Here is a 17,742-nt window from a genome sequence, read left to right on the forward strand (position 1 = left end):
TGTATTTCAGTCTGCCTGCTCTGTTCCCCACTCTGTCTCTGGTGACTCCTCTCACCCCCCACACCTCTGGTCTGTACCCCAGTTCTTGTATGCATAAATAAATAGATCTTTATAAAAAAAAAAAGAGCAGGAGACTATATGAAGAACACTCGAAAATGTTTGTTTCAATATTAATGTTACCAATCATTTAGATCTGTGTCTTCTCAGCCTTTATCTACCACCAGAGACACATTTCTGAGACACTGTATCACATAACTGTGTTCCCACGGTTTCTGTCCCTCCCCCTCTCTCCTGGTATGAATATTCAGAGATGTTACACTCAGGTTAACTGCTGTTTCCCCAGTCTGAATACTTTCGTGAATTTTAATAGTCTGGATTATATAACTCCACCATGCCTTCTCCTTGTTAGAATTGAAAAGACCCAACTCTCTTCCAACTACTTTGGCTAAATATTTTCTAGTGTATTTTAGGACTACTTCAAAGAAATATCCATTAATTCACTAACCCAATAAATACTTACTGAGTGTCCACCAACTACTATTCTAGGTACCAAGCATATGGCAGTGAACAAAATAGACCAAAATCCCTTATATTTCAGATCAGTATAAATAACTATAATAATATAAACTTCTTAAAAGTTTGTTGACTTTGTTTGAGAACTTTTGTTTAGAACAGTCTCCATATGCAAATAAAATGGGTATTTAATTTGTATTTTGACAGTGTAAACTAATGAAGGTATTTTTTTTCTAAAGTTCTGATTTATCATCCTGACAAAATATCACTTAAGATGATTCATTTAAAATCTGGGTAAAGCATTGGGAAATTGTGAGCCATTATATGAAGAAAATAAGTTAGTATTCCCAAAAGTAACTGCAATTATAAAAATATGTCTTATTATTTTTATGAGAAAAAAAAACAAAGTTAACATGCAAAAAATGAAATAGTGGGCTCCTAGATGAATTTGTATTTCCACTTTCCAAATGTTCTATTTTCTTTTTTTTTTTAAATAATAAATTTTATTTTTATATTCCCCATACAATTTCAACCCCCCATTCTGACCCCAATCCCTCCCCTCCCGTCCCCCCACCCCCCAAAAAGTGTCTCTGGTTCATAGTTTTTTGTTGATTTTGATTTTCACTTTCCTATAGTTATTCATTTTCCTGGTCCCTTATTTAAGTTTTCTAGATTCCTGCTATGAGTGAGACCATCCGGTATTTTTCTTTTTCTGGCTTATTTCGCTGAGCATGATCCCTTAATGAAGGTATTTTTAATGCTAGAGATGAAGGAATCTGGAGACTTATGCGACAAAATGAACATCACGAGAATGACATGTAAGAAAGAAAATGAACACGTTGAGAAGAGTAAGAAAAATCTCTTTGTGACGATCGTTAGTTTCTCATGCTTTTTAATGGTTTATTTTATAATATAAGAAGGGAAAAAACATCCTGAGGTGTTGAAAATATGTTATAAGCTCCAAATCTACATCAAATATAACTAAAAGAGAATAAAAAATGGTTGAAGTAACTTCAGGAAACTGACAACCACATTGAAAAGTTAAAACAGCACATGGGTTGGGGCCTCCCTGGTGACCTAGGGGTTAAGTCTCACGCAGTCACCACTATGGCCTGAGTTAGATCCCTGACCAGGGAGCTATATGGGTTAGCTCTTCCACGCAAAAATAAATTTAAAAAAACAACGGCACATGGGTTTTCTTAAGAGTTTTTAGAGTTACCATGTACCTGTTTTAGTAAACTTTCACAATCAAGTATTTGACAGAGTGCAGAAAGTCAGTTTTATTGGCAGTTATAAAATAATCTTTGAGCATTTATACAAATCATATCAAAACTAGCAAAAGTTTAGCTGTACTGTTTTTTGATGATGGGAGGGAAGCTGTCTCAGTTTCTTCTTTCACAGTGAGTCTTTTGATACTGCATGATATGGCAATCAGAGGGTGCCAGTTTTCTAATTTGCTGGCTCTGTGCCTTTTACATATTGCTGACTCATTACACAGAGTAAAATTAAGAACCTGTACAAATCAATAGGCATTTGTGGCAAAGAGTGCTAGGTCTCCCCCAGTATCCATTTTCTCTTTCTTCTAAGGAAACAGAATCTTAGCTAAGCACAACATTCACAAAGACCAGCAAGATGTTGGAAAGCAGCTCACAGGCATCCGAAGCAATAGCAAAGGGGTAAATGAGAAAGATTTATAACACTGAGCAGTGTCTGCTGCTTCTTGCTACTTTTAGCAACATCCCTGCGGAGGGATGGACCCCAGTCAGAGCTAGCCAGACAGCAACCAAAAATGGAAGAGAACATAGCTCTGCAAGAGTCACTCTTTGCCTGTGGCCTGAGATTTCAGAGCCCCACACAACTGGAAGAGCCAATTGCTTTCTGCAACTCCACGATGGCACGGCAGACCTCTCCTGCCTCGGCCACTGCTCCTTTCAGCAGTGTATCAGTAGATATGCCTGTTCTGCTCCTCATTCTGTCTCTGCTGAATCCTCTCACCCCCCACACCTCTGGCCTGTACCCCAGTTCTTGTATGCATAAATAAATAAATCTTTAAAAAAAAAAAAAAAAGAGGGCCTCCCTGGTGGCGCAAGGGGTTAAGCACTGCACTATGAAGCAATCTTCAGCCTCTGCAGCACGAGTTCGATCCCCGGCCGGCCAGGGAGCAACCCACATGGCACAGCAGACCTCTCCTGTCTCGCCTGCTGCTCCCCTCAGCAGTGTATTTCATCAGTCTGCCTGTTCTGTTCCCCACTCTGTCTCTGGTGAATCCTCTCACCCTCCCGCACATCTGGCCTGTCCCCCAGTTCTTGTATGCATAAATAAATAAATCCTTTAAAAAACATTAAAAAAAGAAAGCAACACTAGAGAATCTATATAACATTCTGAATTTGTGTTATAGCATGGAAAATCTTATCCGTTCAGGGATTCTAGTTAATCTACCAATATATGCAACTCTGTTGAATTATATAAGGAACACAACAGTCATCTCCTACTTTGGTATCAGTTTTTCAATAAAGTTTTCATTATGGGCAAAAACAAAAAAAAAGAATAGCAGAATGGCAGAAGCTTGCAGTTTTCCCCAACGTGTTGTCTCTTCTTCAATTGCAATGGACTTTGAGCTAAGTATATGGTTACTTAAGATAAAACTTCATTTCCCAGCGTCCCTTGCAATTAGATGTGGTCATGGGACTCAGTCCTAGGTGAGAGTACGTAAGAGGCTGAGCTGTGTGCAACTTCCAGTTTGCGCTGTTAACGGGAAGGCACATGTCTTTCCCTGTCCTTCTTCTGGGCAGCTGCAGTGTGGAGGCAGCAGAGAACATTCTGGGATCAGGTAAGTCATTATACATCATAATCTTATTCTAGAGACCCAGAAGAAAATGGAGGATTTTTCAGTTTTGTGTAAGAACGACAACTTCTTTAGCTTCAAGCAATATGAAATGCGATAAAGGATTAATAACTAGACCATATTAACAAGTCATTCAAATGTTTAAGAAAGACACAAAAACCCCAGAGTTAAGGGAAGGAACAGACAATTGACTCTTGAGGAAATACATAAGGTGATGTATTGGAAGATGTTCATTTCATATAGACACTGAAGTAGTGACAATGAAACTAATCTAGAGATTTCATGTTATACCTGATAATTATATTAGGTACTGTTTATGGAGGATAAACAGTTTGGCTTCTTCCCAGGATCCCTGTTTCACGCTAGGCTTTATGCTAAGTGCTTCACGTCATTTAATCTTCACATTTTATATATGAGAAAACGGGACTTGAAGAGGTTCAGCGATTCACCCAACGTGACTTAAGTGGGAAGTACTCAGAGCAGGATTCCAAAGCCAGTGGCTTCTGACTTCAGAGTCAGAATGAGCCCTCTCAACTACTAAGTTATATTACCTCCCATGCCAAAGAACATTTGTGACAAGATACTCTGCCAGAAAGACTAGTAAAGCGACACAGTCATTCACTACTGTCCAGTTTGTAATCAGATACCGCCCTGCCTTTCTGTTTGCGAGTTCCTATCATAGGTAACTAACTAGCTCCCAGGCTCCTTTGTTCTCGGCTTCTGGGTGGGCTGCCCAATAGATAGTACTTGCAGAAGATCAGACAGCAACAAGAGACAAAAGTCCAAAGTTCTATTCTCTCTTTCTTTCCGCTGCTTATAGTGTCACTTCCAAAGATCCAGTTTTTGCCAAACCAAATATCCCTTAATGGTCTCAGTTACTACTGAACAGTGCTGATGGGTTCTGGCAATTCTATTGGAGCCAAGTGCCCCTTCACCCATAGGGGTTACCACATCTTCTTGCTGTCGCCAATCTCTGGTTTATTTTACCCGTGATTTCTCAGCTTCTTTATTACTTGCAAAGTCAGTTTCCAGTTTCATTTTCCCTCTGTTAAAAGTTCCAGATGGTTTCTGTGCTTTTGTAGGAAGCTGACCTACTATACCTGTTTTGGAAATAAGAGTAATAACGATGATCACACATCATCATATTGACTCAGTTTTCTAGCCTGAAAAATGTATACTAATTTAACAGAGTAATTTAAAAATTATTTAACAGAAACAACAAAATTTTCACATCAATGTCCATGTCAGCATTATTTATAATTAAAGAAAACTGAAAGCTACCTAAATTTATCTGATATTAGGAAAATGGACTAAATAATCAGGGTATTTAACACAGTGGAATAATATGCAGCCATTATAATTATCGTATCAGTCAGATTTTGCTAGATTGTGCTCCAGTAAGAGATGTTTCCCAACTCTCAGTGGCTGTCACAGGTTTAGTTCTCACTCAGGTATCTATCCTTTGTAGGTTAGCTGCAGTTTGGCTTCTTCCCAAGGATCCAATGGGAGGGACCAATTCCATAAAAGAGGAAGGATAAAATAATACAATAGCTTTGAAACTATACTCAGATATGAGATATACCATTCTGGTCAAGTGCCACTGGCCAATGTATGTCACGCGGCCAAGTGTCATTTGGGATTCCAAATCAGCGGAACGGGTAGGACATGTCTAAGACTTTGTCTCCCTCTTTTCTCCCAGAGTTGTACATTTCCTCATTTCCCCTTCCCTTGCAAATAAATCTTTTATTAACCTTTTGTGTGTGCCTGCAGTGGAGTATTAAGTCCCTTTTAAGTGTGCGGGTGAGGACCCACAGTTAGGCAACCCATTTTGTATTGGGGCTGCCCTGTAACAATATCAAAGGGCTAGATATTGCTCCTAAGGGAGGCCCACCAGTGTGGCTCTGTAGACATGGCTCCATAGGAAGAGGCAGCAAATATTTTCAATAACAATAAACTCTACCACAATCATGAAAGCTATGAACAAATATGGAAAACATTTGCTGCAATGATAAATAAAAAATTCACACAATTTTTTTACAGACACTATTGTGGCATCTGCTAGCTGTGCACTCTCTTACCTGCTTCCTAGGCATGTAAAGTTAGATGTAGTCATATGACTGAAGAGCTCACTACAATCTGGAAGTTCTCTGAATCCTGGCTTTGGGTTTTTATGGAGAGTTCATTAAGTAGGCACACATAATTAAATCACTGGCCTTTGGGATTAATTCAACCTCCCAGTCCCTTTCCCCTCCCCAGGTATTTGGGGAGGGTTGAAAGTTCCAGCATTCTAATCACAGGTTTGGTTCCCTTGGCAACCAGATCCCAACCCTAAGGGTTTTCGGAGAGTAACCTCATTAACGTAAACTCCGTTGTCCTTGAAAGGGGGCTGTTGTGAATATCAGAGAGCACTTTTGTAGCTCTTATCACTGGAAATTCCAAAGGTTTTAGGAACTCTAGCAGGAAAGGAGCAAAGATGAAATACATTTTTCTTACGATGAATCAAAATATCACAAGGATCCACCTCTCATATACCCTGATTTACCATCTCCCAGTTATGTCTCACACATTGTAGGCTCATGACAATGGATCAGAAGATTATGAAATTAGAAGTAGAAAGAATTCTTGTGATGTCATCAGTCCAGGAGCATGAAATTGAGAGGAGTAAAGAAATGATCTTTTTTTCGTACCCGAAGGAGAAGGAGTTTTGCCATCTTCTACATAATTTCTTCTTGGTAAAATTGCAATAATACAAAACTTTATTAATTTTTTAAAAAGATTTATTTATTCATTTTACACAAGAACCGGGGTACTGGCCAGAGGCGCGGGAGGGTGAGAGGATTCATTAGAGACAGAGCAGGGAACAGAACAGGCAGACTGAAAAAATACACTGCTGAGGGGAGCAGCGGGCGAGACAGGAGAGGTCTGCCGCGCCATGTGGGACCCTCACTGGCTGGCTGGGATTGAACCAGCGCTGCTGAGGCTGCGGACAGCTTCACAGCGCTGTGCTCAACCGCCTGTGCCACCAGGGGAGGCCCAATAATACTACACTTTTATTTTGAATATTTATGATTTCATTTATAACAACCAAACATATATTTATTCATTTTCATTATGAGTTTACACATGACTGTTGGGACTAGCTCCTCAGACAAATGTCTCCTTCTCATACTTTTCCCAACCCCTGCTCTCCCAAACACTCCCTCCAGATCCATAGTTTCCAGACACAAACGGTACAACTTCATTTGCTTCATCCCATTATGTTTACTTGTTTATCTGACAGTTTTCTTCAATAGACTGGAAATACCTTGAAGCCAGGAACTTTGTCTTCTTCATCTTCATATCCTCAGAACCTGATTCAATAAATGTATGTTGAACAATAAAAGAATTCCAAAGGCACTAGCTGTTTCTGGTGCTTTTGGCAGAGAGCTCATTGCATTTGGGAAGGGAGGGCCGAATTCCCATCTTGGCTGAAACAGTTATCTATTACCTTGGGCAAGTCTCTTGATTTTATGCCCCATTCTGCTCATCTATTGAATGTCTCTTTGTACTATCCCATGTTTGCTGTGAACAGGAAGCTCTGGGGTTGAGAAAGAACTCAAGATGATATGGGAGAGAAAGTGGCCGAAACAGAAGTCATTTATGTTTCTTGAAAGTTTGGCTATGTCTTCTCAAGAACAAAGAAGACTCCCAGTTACAATAATTTATAAGTAATAATTCATAGGCCAATAACTTTTGGTGAGGGGGGTTTTAAATCCTTCCTTTGTCCAAACTGAAACCTCAGGATTTCCAAGTTTGTTTCCTTTTGTACAATTACAATTGTGGGCCTCCCTGGTGGCGCAAGGGGTTAAGACACAACCTATGAAGCTACCTGCAGCCACTGCAGCACGAGTTCAACCCCTGGCCAGGGAGCTTCCCACATGGTGCAGCAGACCTCTCCTGTCTCACCCGCTGCTTCCCTCAGCAGTGTATGATAGTCTGCTTGTTCTGTTGCCTGCTTTGTCTCTGGCAAATCCTCTCACTACCCGCACCTCTGGCCCCTACCCCAGTTTTTGTATGCTAAAATAAATAAATCTTTAAGAAAAAGTGAAGGCCATAGATGCAGGTTGTCAGGAACCCACAGTCCCAGCGACTCTGGGATAGGTTCAGTGCCACGCAAGGCGGGTCTCTGTGAAACAGCACAGTATTTGCCACAAATATTTTCTCCCAATGCAATAATTTTGGTGATCTCACTCCATATGAATTCTTTGTAATTCACCTACCCACTCATTCTCTTCTACCTACCTACCCAAAAATGGTGTTTTCCTCTCCTGTCTTCCACCATTATCCACCCACTGAATCTGTAGCAAACTCATCTTGCTGGCTCATTAGTGATTTTTTTTTAAAGAAATCTATTTGTGATTCTTTCAACTTGAGAGTTGAGGAAGTAGGCAACTGTCAGCTTGTGTATAAGGGTTCCATCAGAGCAGCCTTGAGCTCATCTAGCATTAAGGAAAGGTAAATTAAGAGTCACGGTGAATTTATTTAGAAGTAGATATTGAGCACATTTTCTATCGGAAATGTAATTTTTCGAAAAAGGAATTAGAGATTACTTTGTTCTGGTAAAGTTAACTGGTCCCCTAAATGCTTTTATTCTTATTTTTAATTACATTTTGACTTCAAGCATGATAAACATTTTGAACCAATTTTATTTAATTTTTTTTAAGATTTATTTATTTATCCGTACAAGAACAGGGGCACAGGCCAGATGCATGGGAGGGTGAGAGGATTCACCAGAGACAGAGTGGGGAACAGAACAGGCAGACTGACGGGAAACACTGCTGAGGGGAGCAGTGGGCGAGACAGGAGAGGTCTGTCGTGCCATGTGGGATTCTCGCGCGCCAGCCGGGATCAAACCTGCTCTGCAGAGGCTGCGAACAGCCTCACAGCACTGCCCTCAACGGCCTGCGCCACCAGCGGAGGCCCGAACCAATTTTAATTAAGTTGTCTCTTCTGAGAGATATGCTATCACGCCTAAGATGACAGCCTTAGTACGGAGGAGCAAGTGGGAAGTTGACCACTGGATAGGGGTACAGGTGGCTAGCACTGGGGACTAGCAGGGAAAAGGAAGTATGTGAAAGTGTTGATCCTTTTCACCAGTTGGAGTTGTTGAGATTGGCGCACTATCTCCAGAACGTTCAGGTGATAACACAGTTTTATTGGGTTGACTTGTTCCAAATGAGTCCTGGTGAGTGTAGGTGAGTCATGTTGCAGGCAGAGCATTAGTCCATCAGCCATCACCAAATGCACAATTCCCAAGTCCGACACTGCTGAGACATGAGATCGTAAGCGTGTCTTGATATGGGATCTGGACGAAAAAGCGGGGTTCCTGGGTCACTGGTATCTCTTCCTTCTTTGTCCTTTGCACTTAATTAGTAACTATTTTCCCTCTTTAGTGTTACGTTATAAGAGGACTCAATTCAGTTCTTCCTTGTGGTTACAATAAGGAAAATTAGAATAAGCTGCCTTTAATTCTTCCAGTAAGCTCAGAAGGTATTCTGACACATTCATTATTTAGGGTATGGACCAATGCTGGGGCAAGAGCTAAGTGAATGTTAGGTGGGGAGGAAAATAAGGGGTAGGATATAGAGAAACATTTAGATTATGAGGCATCTCTTTCTCATTGAGAATCCCCAAATCAAAAGGTAAAAATCAAGGAGTTTACATAGAAGGGGAAATGAATATAATTTAGATTATTTAAGTACAAAAAGCACAAGTGTTTGAAAGTGATCCTGAGAATTCATGCTAGGTGGTGAGCAAAAAGCAAACAGGGGGCCTCTCTGGTGGCCTGGGGTGCTACCACTGAGAAGGCCTTCCTGTGGCACAGTGGTCTTGGTTCGATCCCCAGCCAGGGAGCTGACCCACATCGCACAGCAGACCTCTCCTGTCTCGCCAGCTACTCCCCTCAGCAGTGTATTTCAGTAGACCTGCCTGCTCTGCTCCCCACTCTGACTCTGGTGAATCCTCTTACCTCTCCACCTCTGGCCTACATCACAGTTATTCTGAGCAAAAATAAGTAAAATAAAAATCTTAAAATAAAAGAATAATTCTTAAAAAAAGGAAAAGCAAATAAGAAACAAGGTTCTGCCCTTCTCCTGAGGGATGGTCGCACCAAATTCAACTTCTCATGGGACCTCCTCCCCTCATCGGAGGACTGTAATATCACATCAGCCTTGGTTCCAGGTAATGCCTGTAAAATAGCTGGGATCTAAATGCAAATTGCCTGGCAACAAGCAATCAACAGAGTTCCCAAGGGGGAGCGAGGGATCCTGTCTCTGGGACCCAACTTGCCCTTCAGATGTGATATGGGCTCCCTCCCATCAAGAGTTAACTAATTACTACTGGCCAACCCATCAACTGCTCAAATCCACACTGAGTTCCAGTATGGCACCATTTCTGTAGGACGCCCGGTCAGCTACTTGGGCAAATTGATTACTTTGGATTCCTTCCACATGGGGAATGTGACTGTTTTAGCAATTCATTCTTTCCAGAACTGATTCATACTTTTTAAAAAAGATTTTCTTTCATTTATTTATGCATACAAGAACTGGGGTGTAGACCAGAGGTGCGGAGGGTCAGGGGGAGAGGATTCACAAGAGTGAGAAGCAGAACAGGCAGATCCACTGAAATACACTGCTCAGGGAAGCAGTGGGAAAGACAGGAGAGGTCTGCTGTACTATATGTGGGTCACCTACCTGGCCAGGGATAGAACTCATGCTGCAGTGGCTGGTGATAGCTTGATAGTGCTAAGACTTAACCCCTTGCACCACCAGGGAGGCCCCTGATTCATACTCTTATTAATAATTTACCTTTCCTGGGCCTCCCCGGTGGCGCAGCGGGTTAAGTGCAGCACTGTGAAGCTGTATGCAGCCTCTGCAGCGCGGGTTTGATTCCTGGCTGGCCAGGGAGAAACCCACATGGCGTGGCAGACCTCTCCTGCCTCACCAGCTGCTCCCCTCAGCAGTGTCTTCGTTCTGTCTGCCTGTTCTGCTCCCTGCTCTGTCTCTGGTGAATTCTCTCACCCTCCTGCCCTTCTGACCTGTACCCAAGTTCTTGTATAAATAAATGTTTTAAAAAATTACCTTTCCTGGGGCCTCCCTGGTGTACCCCAGTTCTTGTATGCATAAATAAATAAAAATAAATCTGTAAAAAAACAGGTGAGATATAAAAAACGGCACCTGAGATATGTCTGATACAACTGAAGAGAATACATGCTAAATTTTATCACATTCTAAAGAGCTTCTAGGCCCATCCCTAAAGGCTCACCAAGAGGCAGTAAAACTGGTTCTACCACTATCACTCAAACACTTCCTTCAGCTGAAATAAGAGAAGATTAGAAGAGAGATTTTTATTAGTTTCCATCTTCCCGGGAGTGTTAGAGATTTTTCTTATTGGGGAATTCAAAGTCAAGGGGAGGGGGCCTGGGAGACCTGAGTGAGGAGTGTCCGTCTTTAAGATGTGTTGCCTCCAGCCACTTCCTGGGCTAGTGAACTGCAGCTCTCCATAGTGCCAACTAGAGAGAGAATTTTAGGGACAGCTGGCCATGGAGCCTTGAGTTTGGAGACTGGGAGCAGCATAGACATCGCTGTCTGCCTCTTGCCAGAAGAACTCTGAAGGCAGGAAGCTCTCTGGAGCAGCAACAAGGCGGTTTGTCTGTTGTTTAACAGGGCAAGGATATGTGAGTTTCCCACAGGGCAAGTGACTATCACAGAAGGCTTGTGCCCTGCCAATGGGTATGGAATCCTGACAGTAAGAAGTTGTGGTATTCCACAAGAGGCAAGGGCTGAAAAGTTAGAACAAATTGAATAAATATCAAAGAACTGTGTGGTGGGGTGAGTGCTGAAGAACAGGCTTTCCCCACAAATGAGCCAGCATTTGGATGCCAGTCACACGTAGAAGGCATGGACATAGGACATAGAAGGCTTGGACAAGCAAGAGAGGACTTACAGTAGCATAGAAAAGTAGGAGGCCAGGGCTGAGTAGAGGCCAGACACAGAAAAGGGCACACTTGTGTCCTATGATGTGCTATCAAACTTCCCAGTGGGTACCTAAGAAGAACCCCTAAAATATATCAAGAGAGAAACAGCTGATTTTAGCCTTCTGTCATGTCCAGAGAAGACATGACTTTTTATGACTGTACTTGTAAAGCAATAACTTTGCCTATTTCCATTTCCATCCTCTGCATCCCTGAAGAAATGGTGGTTAGCCAAACGGGAGAAGTAGAAGCCTAGGGAACAAAAGGCAGGATAAGCTCCTCACCGGTGGCAAGACCCAACTGGAAGAGAGGAAAGAAAAGATAGAACTTTAAGTCCAGGGGCCTCCCTGGTGGCACAAGGGCTAATCTGCAGCAACTGTAGCTCGAGTTCGCTACTGCAACGCGAGTTCGATCTCTGGCCAGGTAGACAACCCACATGGCGCAGACCTCTCCTGTCTCGCCCTCTGCTCCCCTCAGCAATGTATTTCAGTAGATCTGCCTGTTCTGCTCCCCACTGTCTCTGGTGAATCCTCTCATTCCCCAGCACCTCTGGCCTGCACCCCGGTTCTTGTATGCATAAATAAACCTTTAAAAAAAAGAACTTTAATCTAGTTCTGAGTTTTGATTATTTTACAGGACTGCTGATTGACCCCCCCCCCCACACACACACCCAACCACCACAGCCTTTTTTCCTAAAGTCGTATAAGTTTTAGCTAGGTACAAGACTCCTTAGAATAAGACATTTCCCAGTCTCACTAACAAGTACAGTAATGTGATTAAACCAATGGGTTGTGAACACAAGTGATCTTAACAACTTGTATGTCTTGCTCTTAAGGAAACGGGCAGGTCTTCCGTTTCCTGAAGACTGGAAAGTAAGGTGGTGCTGAGCCATTCTGGACCATTCTAGGACAGCACTCTAGTGATGATGGATCAAGAAGCTAGAGGGACACTAACTCCTGCTCACTTTATGGGACAGAGCTGCTGTTATTAGTCCAGTTCTGCCATGTAATAAACTAAAGTCTCAGTGCCATACTACAAAACACATTCATTTCTCAGTCATGAGTTTGAGTCGCTTGGGGGCAGCTGTGTTTCCTATAAAACCCTGAACTTGAAGCAGGTTTTCTAGGCATGTTTTGATGTGGTGGTTCCCATTATACGGGCTGTGGGGCAGGAGTGAACGGCCCCCTTTCTGATTACATCCAGCTTCTGGAAGGAGCACCTCTCCTTCCTGGAGCTGTTCTGCTTCAGGAGGTGGTTAAGTTCAGCTCTACTCTGTCTCATTCTCATCCCCAGTCTGGAGGGTGATTGGAAGTTCTCAGGACAGTGGCAGCTCCTTCCCACAGCAACAGTTGGATCCAGTTTGCAGTCTCTGCACACTTGCAGGCAGTTTTGAGTCCCTCTCAAGAGACACCAGAACCAGAAGATGCTGCTGGGATCTCCAGGTCTGAATTGTAGTAATTCCAAGTTTTTCTCTTGATCCCCCTGGCTCCAAGCATAGTAGGTGTTTCCTGCTTACTACTTAGTGATGTATTAAGAATTTGCTTCATGCTTTTTCAATTATCTAATTTATCAATTTTTATATGAAAATCTGTTAAAATAGTTGAGGTGGTTTCGTGACATCACCCTGACTGATTCAACGAACTAAATTCGATGTTTCTGAGTCCGTTCAAAAATTTTGTCTTGATGTGTTTAATGACACTTTACCCCCAATATCTGTCGCTCCTCTCTGTCCTCATTTCTATCATAGAATTTACTGTGCTGAACTGTCGTCATTGTTTTTTTTTTTTTTTTCTCATCTATCTCCATCCCTGGCCAACAGCTCCCTCAGGTCAGAGCACCTTGGTGATTTCTCAGTACCTGGCACATAAGAAACTCAGCACACGTTTGAATGAATGAATACATGAATGAGCGAGGAAAAATAAAACAGAATTTGGAAGGCTCAAGTAGCGTCAAAATGAAAGAGAAAGTTAGATGGTGACGTGAGAAAACGGGCTGTGGCTGCCAGCTGCGAGGCCAGCTCTGGGCTCACAGCCGTTGTCAATAAAAAGCGCGAATCCCCAACAGGATGAAGAGCAACCGAGACCGTTCAAAGAATACTCGGTGACAGGGAGGGCGGGGAAAAGAAAAGGGCTGGAGGACTCCGGGGGACACCTAAGCGTGTCGGCCATTCGGGATCTCGAAGCAGGGTCAAGCTGCAGCGGGCACCTCCCACTTCGCCGCTCCGCCCAGCCCAGCCTTTTTCCCGGGGTTCCTTCACGTCCCTCCTCCCTCTTCTTTCCCAGCTCCGCGCCTTTAGGGGAAACAGGTAAAACACGAACTGGATACTACTGCAGGGACTGTTCTGGGCATGCGTCACGGCCGCCCGCGCGCAGCCGCAGTAACTTGCTGTGGAACAGTGCTGCCCAGTTCCGGTCTAAGGGGCGCGTATGCTCCGAAGTTACTGCCCAGGCTACCCTAACTGACCAGCTTTCCCGCCCGTCGCCCCGTCTCCCCGCCGCCCCGCCACCCCGCCGCGCCCGCCACCCTGCCACCTGCCACCCTGCCACCCTGCCAGCGCTGTGCGGGAAGCCTCGCGAGATCGCCTTCGCCAGTGCCCGGCCACGCCATCTTTGTGCCTGGCGAGCGACGGCGCCCGACGGGAGCCCTAAAGCGGGCGGTTTGCTTGCCAAGCTTTCGCCGCGACCGATCCAGGAAATACAAGGCGGGTCTCCGTGGGAGGGACGCCCTGAGGGAGGAGGGAGGGAAGGGGCGGCGGCGGCGCTCACCGGATCCCGCCCCCGCACGGCGCGCACCCGAGGGGGGGGGTCGGGCGGGGAAGCGGCGCCGGCCCGGACCCCCGCGGGAACAGGCTGCAGGCAAGAGGGCGAGACGGCGACGGCGGAGAACCGCGAGCAGCGGCTGCCGGGTGAGTGTCCGCGAGGAGGCCCGGCACCTGCCCTGGGCGTCGGGGGCGGCCCGGGGTGGTCCGGTGACTCCGTGCCCGGGGCGGTGGGCGTGTGCGCGACCGCGGCTGTGCTGGCGCCTCTGCTCGTCCCGGGGCTGCGGCGGACCGGGAACTGCGGGGCTGCGGGAGGTTTGCGCAGGGCCTGGCGCGTCCGCACCCTGACGCCCGGGAGGCCGAGGAGAGAGGGAGTGGCCGGGGGCCTGGATTGCTCTTCGCCCCCCAGACGGAGAGGTGGCTGTCCTTGCCGGACCCTGGACGTTGCCAGGAGGTTACCTGGGTGTTCGGGCTTCAAAACTCAGCAAGGCTTCGCGGGGATGAGGACTGGTTGCACCAAGGTTGGGGCTTGTTGAGAGTCGTGGGGATCAGTAGTAATAGTAGGAATTGCTCCAGAGGAGGTTTCTTTGCAAATGATTATTGGCAGGTGTGGAGTCGGGTGAAAACCTGGTCGACGTGCGTTTAAGGATCACGCAGTAATCCCCTGAGGTCCGACAGCAGATTACAGTCATTTCCAGCTGGAGTTCTATAGTTAAGTCCTGTATGCCAGCTCATTAAAGTGCATAAAAGCAGGATTTGGGGGGATGGGATGGGGAACAAGGTGGAAAGTAAGCTGCACAGAAAGTCAAAAGTTCATCCTGTTGATGTGTTAAAATATAAAGCATTTCTGTCCTTACCGAAATGTCAGTTTATTTAAATGCTTCACAAAACTTGTCACCTTTGGTCCAGACGGGGCTTGTTAACTCCATGTGTTCTGCGTTGACGTTTGTCAATCACAGTAATTTAGGCGTGTGATGTATTTACTTCTGGTTTGTGAAACAACAGGGATGAATAGGAAAGAGCAATTTGACAAACTTGGCTTCCTTTGCACACTTTTTCATTTTGGAAGATAAGGGAGTTTACTTTTCTTCTTTGCTTTGCAAATGTTTTTGCAGTAGTATACAAGAACATTTGTAAAAAGAAAGAAATATTTCGCTCAAGAAAGGGCTTTTGAGAGGAGAGTTTAATTTCTCACAGTATTATAAAGGACATAGCCCATGGCAAGTTTTATGATGGTGTCTTTTTATGAACACTGGGGGAATACAAGCCTATACACATAAATAACGTTAATCACTGTGTGATACCAAGTTTTTCAACTTTAGGCACGACCCGCTCTTTGCCTACAACTGGCTCACAGAAAATGTTAGACTTAAGTGAAGGTAAATATTAAATGTGTGATTTTCATCTTTACAGTTGATAGAACATAGTAATCAGTGTTCTGTCACCCTGAATTTTGTAATACATATTTATTGACATAGTCTTCTCAGTAATAGATTTAAACTCTGTGTGGTTCGCGTTGGCTCAAAGGGATCTGAACATTGTGTATTTTCAGGCACTGGCTTTGGTGGGTTGTGTACGGTTGTATTTAATCCTTATAGCTGCCCTTTGCTAAAGATAATATTATCCCTGTTCTGCAGATAACGACACTAAACCTCCACTATTGTTCAGTGTGACTTTACTGAGGAGGTGACATAGATGGTAAATTGGAGAGCAAGAACTCAAACTCATGTGTCTGATTCTAGAATATGTACTGTTATACTCTGCATAAGTAGTATGTGCTGACTGATAAATACATTACATGAAAATGGAAATTTTTGTTACCAAAATTAATTCTGCTGGTAATGTTGAAAGTTTTCTGTGTCGTTGGGAGGGTTCCCCCCCCCATTTCAGATATGTCCATAAACTAGCTAGAGGTAATATTTTAGCAGAAGTCTCTGCTGATTTGTAAGGTTTCCGGTAGTGACCTGTCAGCTGTTTTCAGTAACTTTTCTTCAGTTTCAGCATGTCCAAAATACTTCAAAGATCAAATATTTAGGTTATTCAGGTCCTGGATAGGTTTTCAAATTATATTACTAAAATAAAACTATAGGGGTTTGATTTTGCTTTCTCGTAGCTTGGAGGTATACACACACCCACTACCCACCTACCAACTCCTCTTGGAGGACTTGATGACTGATGCTGTTTTTCTCCTCTTTGATTTAGTACGAAGGTTTTAGATCTAGTTCGTGGTTTGCAGAAAATACGGCACTATTATGGGGTTAGGAACTGAAAGACTTGATAGGTTCTCAGACATTATCTGAGATGTCAGTGCAACGGTAGGAACATTTTGCCAGTGCATGGCCGTCGTCACTTTTGTTGTTCTTTCGTCTCTGCTCTTGTATCTTTTATGTGCTGCTGAGCTTGCCACCCTGGCCATTATCTCTGTTTAAGAGTGTTCCACTGAAAGAGTAGCTGCTGAAATTTTTTCAAAAGAGCCAGATGTCTGGCATCTGTCCTTCAGCATATCCTTTGGTTAGGTTTACCTGTTGAATTAATTATATCTGCCAGGAAGTTCTAAAAATGTCATAGAATCCGGAATTTGCTACTCCATCTTTTAAGAAGTAACTTGTTGGAGGCCTTCAGTTAAGTAGCCGTGTCTCATGGAAGCATGGACATTAGAAGCCCAGGACAGAGAAGTCCTTGCTTCTCACGATGTACCTGTGTATACATATGTTCTATGGAGTTTGGAGCTTTGCTTTAATAATACTTTGGGGTCTTCATGGGCAATCCTTGATTCAAATGAGAAAGTTTTTCATTTTTGTTATACTCCCAAGAAAGAGTTAAATATACTTCCCTGTTTGTGAAGGTAATTACTCATGTTGGGCTCTTCGGGTGAAAAAATCGACAAATGATAATGTAACTGAGTGCTCACAAAGTAAAAGTCTTTCTGAAATGAGTTATGCTGCCACTTTATAAAGAAAAGGCACCAGGAAATTGCCTTCTATATGTGGAAGTTCATTTTCATACCTTCTGCATAATAAACCTCAATTTATTACTCTGGCCACAAATACTCATTTGTTTAAAAGTGAAATGAACTTGATGAAATACTTGGAACTGTCAAAGAGAATTAATCCTAAATATTTTGGCACATTTATTATAGTTCAATTTATTGGCAGTTCTATTACGTGTTCGACTCTCCAACATCCCACTTCCCTCCTGTTTCAAATTTCTCTTCTTCCTTTCCTTCCTTTCTGACGTTCTTGCCATTATCTGGAACTTTCCTTATCACTTGACTGAATCTTTGGGTGGAGGCTGACTAGGAGAGCAACGAAACTCCTCTAAGTGTGGATTCCTGTGCTCTAGGTCTAGAGGAACCCTGCTCAACCCCTTAATCTACCTGATCATTCTTTCTTGAAAAGGTTGAGAATAGTCAGAGCCAGAGAGACGATGTCAAGACCCTTGCCATAGTTTCTCTTTTTCTTTTCCTTCCCTCACAAGTGTTTTGTAAAAGCTCATCTGCTGCAGGAGCAAGCCTTGGTCCCTAGTCATTTTCAGCTGCCCCCCCACCCCCACTTTTCCCTCTCTCCTTTGGCTGCCTTCTCATGCTTCATTCTTCTCTCCTGAGCAGGTCTTGTC

At 43.7% G+C, this 17,742-nt stretch overlaps 1 protein-coding gene across 1 annotated transcript in view; it reads left to right on the plus strand.

The window, feature by feature from the left end:
- The first annotated feature begins 14,232 nt into the window (after positions 1–14,232).
- The window catches only part of TAB3 (TGF-beta activated kinase 1 (MAP3K7) binding protein 3), a 48,359-nt gene continuing 44,849 nt past the window's right edge, over positions 14,233–17,742 (plus strand). The window contains exon 1 of the mRNA XM_037512562.2: positions 14,233–14,274. The gene's annotated coding sequence lies outside the window, so the exon portion shown is untranslated. The remainder of the gene's footprint in view (positions 14,275–17,742) is intronic.

The sequence above is a fragment of the Talpa occidentalis genome, unplaced genomic scaffold, assembly GCF_014898055.3.
Source record: "Talpa occidentalis isolate TD23 unplaced genomic scaffold, MPIMG_talOcc4v2.1 talOcc4.15, whole genome shotgun sequence".
NCBI lineage: Eukaryota > Metazoa > Chordata > Mammalia > Eulipotyphla > Talpidae > Talpa > Talpa occidentalis.